Here is a 6939-nt window from a genome sequence, read left to right as displayed (position 1 = left end):
CTCACCAACCAGCTAGTTGCTGATCGGCAAGGTATCGAGCCCACAGGCAGCAAGATGGCGTTTACAAGCACCTGTCAGCATGTTGGAGAGAAGATTACCTTTATCGACACCTGTCCAAATGTGTGTCAAGCTAATAGGAGTTAGCTAGGCAAGCGGTGCAACATTCTTGTTGGAGCCTCTCCTCCTCATGACACCTAACGATACATTAAATGCTTTTTTTCCTAACTAGCAGAGATAACATTGTATGCTATCTAATCATTGTATAATTCCTCTTTTGCCACTATGGTAACCCCTTAAGCTATAAAAGGAGGGCCAAGGCAACCTTTACAAGGGTTCGAACCCGCTCTAACTCTACGCACGCCTACTCGTGTAGCTGCCTTTTCCTAGCACCTTGGAGAGTACTTCGTGTACTTGTGCCTACACTCCATCAATACACCAAAAGAAGGAGTAGAGTATTACACCTCAAAGGTGGCCCGAACCTAGGTAAAATCCTTGTGCATTCTGCTACACATGCTCTTTGAGTTGTGCGCAACTCCTCATCAAACCACAAGGGGCCAGACCACCCCATAGATAGTCGATCCACACCGACAAAGGCACTAGGAGAACGCAGCTACACGAGCAAGTGTGTGTGGGGTTTGAATGGGTTCGAACCCTTGTAAAGGTTGCCATGGTCCTCCTTTTATTGCTCAAGGGGTTACCATAGTGTCAAAAAGGTAATTACATAATAATTAGATAGCAAACAGTGTTATCATACTAACTCTGCTAGTTAGGACAAGAAGCATTTAATGCATCGTTAGGTGTCACAAGGAGGAGAAGCCACATCAAGGTTGTTTCACTGCTTACCTAGCTAACTCCTATTAACATGACACGCCATTTGGACGGGTGTCGATAAAGGTAATCTTTCTTCCAGCTTGCTGACACGTGCCGGCAAACTCCACCTAACTACCTGCGGGCTCAACACCTCACCGATCAGCGACCAGCTAGGGAGTGAGGTGGATCACTTGTAATTGGTGGGAGCTTGTTGGCCATGGGGCTTGCCGGGCCTTCGCCTTGCCGGCAAAGGCTGCTTTTAGTGCTCTACCTTGTTCTTCCTCTTTGCCAACAGGTCAACTTGGCCTTGAGTCTTGGTTTTCCTGATGCGCTCCTTGATCTCTCAAAGAGCGGTCTCTTGATTTATATGATCTGCCTTATAAGTTGTCGGCCTTGATCTCAGGCTGGCTTCCGGCAAGCCCCCTTGCCGGGGGTGCTGCCACTGTCCCTGCATTAGTCTAGGGTACTAAGGCCCCGTTCTTAGTGCACCGACAGGAGCCCCTGGGCCTGGTCCATACAAACATTCAAGGCGTCATTGGGCTAGGCCCAAAAACGTGCACGAGCACACGTGATGGAGAACTACTGCCGTAATCTTCTACTGCAATCTATAATCATGATGGTTCCTGCTGACGCACGTCTAATCCGTCCATTAAACGCGGGTTGTGGAAACATGGACTGTTGCGGTTACTTGTGGTGGTGCACCTATAAAAGGCGCGTCTAGGTTGAACAGCGAAGAGCTAGCCCCCTCGTGCCTTCCCCATAAAAAGGTAACTGCGAGGAGGCGCTGCTCATTCGCTCATGTTCTCCTCCGCTTCATCTTCTTTTCCCAACCAGAACTTCCGTTGTCGTCGTCGTCGCTGCCGCCGATGCTCACATCAACCCAATCCCCCCTTTTCCCCCTTGAGCCTCAATGGCACCCAGGAAGGCTGCGCCCCACGTGTAGGAGCTGCCCATACTAGTGCGGATGCATAAGTTGTTGTGGTGCCAACTAGTTCTGAAATTGCTGCTGGTTGCCACATACTGCTGCAGATACTGGATTCCTTGCTGGAAAATAACCCTGGGATGCGGCTCCTGATTCCGCGGCTTCTTCTTTTTGCGCTTCTGAGCCATACCATGTTGGCCAACCGAGAATGTTGTGTGCTGCTACAATCAACGGAGTAGGGGGAACCACAACTGAGTTAGGGCAATATATGGAGATGAACGCCCTCCCTGCTGCAAGTATTAACTGCCATGGCTGTGAATAGGAGCAGGTGGTCCATGATGGTGCATGGGCATGGCTGAAGTGCCAGTGGAGCCAGCCGACCCAGCTGTGTCCCCCGCCGGGCTAGGAACCAGGGAGCTACAAGGAGGTTGCCCTCCCCCGACCGAGGCACCCCGAGGAGGTGGGGGAGCGCCCGCCATGGCACTCAGTGTCGAGGCCGCGACCGTCGGTATGTACGCGTGGTGCCGACAGCAGTATGCCCAGTGATGGTGGCCGGCGTCCCGAGCATAGATGAGATAGAGGACGGGGGGAGTGGTTGCGCCGATGATGGTGAGCGGGGGATCAGTGACGGTGTGATCAAAGATGTAGACGAATGAGTCACTATGTTGTCGATCTCTGTAGGTTCTGTCGGCAAGGAGAACCCTAGCCAAAGGGCCTTCATATGACACCGTAGAAAGTCCCAGGAAAAGTTCTCGCCCGATTCAGATAGTGCATGCATCAAAGGCCCGCTTGCCGAGACAGCATTAGTTCGAAACTGCTTTGATCGCGCGATCCCATCTTTCACTAACACCGCGACAGCCATCGACCGAGACTCCAGGGACAACGGACGGCAGCGTTCTTCCGACCCGATGATGTGTCCCTTCTTTAGAAATTGGCTGAGAACCGGCGGCGGTGTTAACCGGCGTGGCGGAAACGGCCCCCGCCACTTTCCCATCCACGGCTCCTGGGAGATGCGAAGGCCAGCCGGCTACGACAGTGACCTCCGGCTGGGTGCCGCCAATTCAAAGCCCACCCAACCACCAGGCTGATGAGGGCTTGGCCGATCCCCCTCACCACCATCCTCCGGATCCTCCCGAACCTCTGCGACGAACCACTACACCACAACACTGATGTAAGGACTGAAAAACTGCTGGGAGAAGTCTTTTTAAAGGGCAGGTAAACTGTCGGGACAGTAGTTCTCCCGGCAGATAGAACCGCCACGAGAACGGCTGCCGGGGTTTACTTGTCCCGGTAGATAAACTTCTCTCGGCAGTTAATCTGCCATGGCCCATTTATTTCCCGGTAGTTTTACTGCCAGCACAAACAAGTTGGCCTGGCAGATAATACGCCATCATGCTTTGTTTCACCAACAATCTATTCTGTTATAGGAAACATATCCCCGATTTAGTATCCAATCACAATATGCCTAGGCATCGTACATCATTTCACTCAAGATTCAATAGCAGACCTGAAACACATTCAAACTAAAAATTCAAGATTTCAACATCCATAGATGTGTTCAGTAGCAACCAACCACATCGGTAAACATAATTTACATGCGACAATAAGATGTCATGTCTTCAAACTAAGCTACACTAACGGTTTGAGCTTGACATAAGGCTACAACTATGTCTAGGAAACAATGGCATGTTCACACTTCTGTATATTTCAGCACAGCCGTTTGTCAAATGACATTGCCATTTTCATGAGATGTTCTGAAAACCAGACTCGCCATCATCATGTGAAACTGCATTATTCAAAGATGGCCCCATGTCGCCAGCAGAAGAGCACCAAACTTGCAATGCTTGAAAGATCACAGATTGATAGCCTCACCCCACCTGATTGTGTTGTCACTATGAACAAATGAATCACCATGTAGACATCCTAGTTCACTAGTATAACTACATGTTAACCAAAAGATCTTCAAGTGTGATGCCAACCTGAACAGATAAGATGGTACAGATGAAAAACAACTAACAGCAGATGCTGGATGTAATGAGATAACCATTTAAAGAAAACTTTGGGTTAATATAACCACTAAAACATTGAATCTTTACAACATGGAGCACTGGCAATGAATCTTTGCAATAATTGATTTCAGAGAAATAAAACGTTATAGAAAGCTAACAAATCATATGTCAATTAATGTGTTTCATTGTAAGTGTTCAGAGATGAGAACAATGTTACAAAAAAGAATTCTGCTGACTTTGATCACTTAAAAGAACAATGAAGTGTCTCCCTAGTAAAGACAACAAAACAAATAAGTTGTACCCAAGAGTGTAAAATACAGTAATAAAAGAGCATCTGGTATACTTTTAATGGCGGAATACATTAACTGGGTGATTATGGGAGGATAACAAATTGAAAAATATCATATATGAATCATGTTTTAAATATACAATAGTGCGGAAAGCAATCAGAAGGGGTCGCACCATACTTTAGATGTGCAAAATTGTTTCCATGAAACTTACTAAAATTTAATGTATCTAAGAAAGTAAACCATAGATGGTATTCAGGTACATACGTCAGATTTAAGAACAAACCAAAACAGGACTTCAATTCCAGTTCATTAGACCAGAAAAGCATACAATAAATAAGATGCAATGTACAGTAGTAGAAATTTATGTGTACAGATGAGGACATATTCCTGACATGTACTGATTACGGGCTCTGTTATTAGGGGAAGGCATTAGGAGATAATATAGCAGCGTGTGAATGAGTATACTTTCATGTGAGGTAACACACAGACTTGCAAGGTAGCAGAGAGCGCCCGTCTAGTTCAGTCCAGAGCTACTGTAGGCTATTACGGAAGCCACATTGTTTGTCAGAAAATAAGCATTATTATTCTCTCATCTGCTCACTTTGGACAAAATATTATTCCCTTTTTATCATAGGCGATCAGTACAATTGAAGCAATGCATAGCTGCAATAAGACATGTTATATAAAATCATGACAAATACAAAAGAAAAGAAAGGGAGATTACTTACTGTTTCTTTTACATTTACATCTACACATAACAGAAGGCGGCAACTCTAGAATCAATGAACCTGCTTAGAAGTTACATAAACCAAATACTCTCAAGTATCCGCCGTCAACCTACAAAACCATCAAGAATAGTTTTCTGACATTATGAAAACAAGGTATGAAGTTTGTTTTTACAGAAAGCACTGCAGTCCAGTCCACAACTGAGCGTACATTTTTTTACAGAAAAAGTAACCTTTATTAATCCACGACCTGTTACAAGTTTAGGCAAAATTAAAGATAGGGGTTCTTCCAGCCACCTATTTAGAGAGGAGCAGCATCTATAACTGAAACAGACGTAAAAAATGTTTAACATGCACTGAATTAATCACGTGAGTATGAGGAGAGTTAAGGAACTAGCATGTATGTGCATGATGAATTGATGATAGCAACTCCCTCTGTAACTCAACCCCCCTATACATCTCATTATTCTACACACAAATCCTTCAAAGACAAGGGGGGAAAGGATCCCAACATTCATTATATGTCTTCAGTACCTGTAAACAGAAAATCTATGAGTACAATTCCTTTCGTGAATTCGTGATAATTAGATCGCTCCTCCAATCAACCACAACAATCAATAGCAACCCAAAAAGGCATATCCTCCATGAGGAGGGCCACGGGAAAAAGGAGAGAACTGATACAGGGCGTGCTCGGTATAAGATTCCTCATAAGGAGAGGAGAGGTTCACAGCCTTAGGAAGGAAAACTCACCTGCATCTGGTTTCCACCTTGACAGATCTGAGCAGCCTTTTGTACCTGCGTAGTGACGAGCATGCACTGCGCTCGCCATCGGGGTGGAGGAAGCCCGCCCATGGTCATCAGATGGAGGTCCGCGGGGATGTAGAGCGTGGCGGCATGGTGGTGGCGCGACGACCCAGAGATGGTAGAGGAGCCAAGAAGCACCGCTTCCTCTGGTGCTTGCCGTCGGCGGGCTTGCGGCACGATGGAGGGGCTCGGTGCTGCCGTCGGATCTGGTGTTGGGGAGGGAGGCAAGCTTCGAGCACCGACGGTGTTGACCAATCTCGATGGCGGAGCCCAAGGGAGGACGGCGATGTCCACCTCGCACACCAGATGGGTGTGGAGGGAGGCGACGTCGACCTCGATGCACCCGCACCATTAATATTGGTGGAGGTTGAACAGGTTAGCGGTGGAGGGGGCTGTAGAGGGCGGAAGGGCTCGGCGGCGGCGTCGGTCCGACGGGAGGGCTGAGATGGGGAGGAGGGTTCGATTTGGGGCAGAACTGGTGGGGGCGGCGCCTATAACGTTTTTCTGTGAATATTTTCAGCCCACGCGCGCTCTCTCGCGCCAGCGGGTTTGGGCCGAGTAATTTCAGTCTCGCGCCACGGGGACAGTCTCGCTCGGGTGGGCCATGCTCAAATTCTCCCGGCAGTTTATCTGCCATTGAATCCTTCTACCGGCAGTAAAACAATTCCCGGCAGATAATTTGCCTTTAATCTAGTATTTCTCCCGACAGTTAACTGCCCCTAATTAAGTGTTGTGATGTAGTGCGAACTCCGACGAAGATGATGATTGCTCTCCTAGAAACACGACGCCAGGGTGGGGAAGCCGGTGTCCTCCCATAATTCTTGTACCGGCTCAGCCCCCATCTTCCTCCTTTGGCGAACCACCGGAGTCCATCCTGCAGCAGACCCACCTTCGTCGAGCACGTCCATGGCCATCTGGATCTTGATGGTAGGAGCTCCCTCGTCAGATGGGACGGATTCCGCGTCAAGGTAGGAAAACCGGGATCCGCTAGGGCATCCCGCTGAGGAGAGCGACGCCGGCGAGGGTATTGGTGGCCGGAATTCCAGAGTCAGGCCCGCAGCCACGTTCGGTAAATTAGTTGGAGCTATATTTTTATTCGTCACATGATACGAGTTTTGCTTGAAGCATCGTGTATTATATGAGTCTTTGCTTTGTTTTCTTTTTAGTTTGCCATAGTCATATTTGCTGGATACACTTTTTTGAGAGGGACACACATCATTCGTGATTTGTTAGAATACTCTTTGTGCTTCACTTATATATTTTCAGCTAGGCAGTTGCTCTATTATCTCACTTATATCTTTTCGAGCATGACGGTGGTTATTTTCAAAGAAATATTTGCACTTTCATGCTTCACTTATATCATTTTGAGAGTATGATAA

The 6939-nt window shown here is 47.5% G+C and overlaps 2 long non-coding RNA genes across 2 annotated transcripts; both read right to left on the bottom strand.

Annotated features, from left to right (window-relative positions):
• Positions 1 to 3402: 3402 nt before the first annotated feature.
• Positions 3403 to 4950, bottom strand: LOC141021272 (uncharacterized). Its single transcript, XR_012181786.1, has 2 exons — positions 4760 to 4950; positions 3403 to 3711 (listed from the first exon to the last, which is right to left on the bottom strand). It is a non-coding gene; the product is annotated as an uncharacterized lncRNA (long non-coding RNA).
• Positions 4951 to 4968: 18 nt separating this feature from the next.
• Positions 4969 to 5929, bottom strand: LOC120962870 (uncharacterized). The gene is made up of 2 exons (XR_005754051.3): positions 5507 to 5929; positions 4969 to 5290 (listed from the first exon to the last, which is right to left on the bottom strand). It is a non-coding gene; the product is annotated as an uncharacterized lncRNA (long non-coding RNA).
• Positions 5930 to 6939: the final 1010 nt, after the last annotated feature.

Source organism: Aegilops tauschii, chromosome 4 (genome assembly GCF_002575655.3).
Source record: "Aegilops tauschii subsp. strangulata cultivar AL8/78 chromosome 4, Aet v6.0, whole genome shotgun sequence".
Taxonomy (NCBI): domain Eukaryota; kingdom Viridiplantae; phylum Streptophyta; class Magnoliopsida; order Poales; family Poaceae; genus Aegilops; species Aegilops tauschii.
The sequence above is the reverse complement of the archived record's forward strand: the minus strand, read 5'-3'. Positions and strand labels throughout refer to the sequence as shown.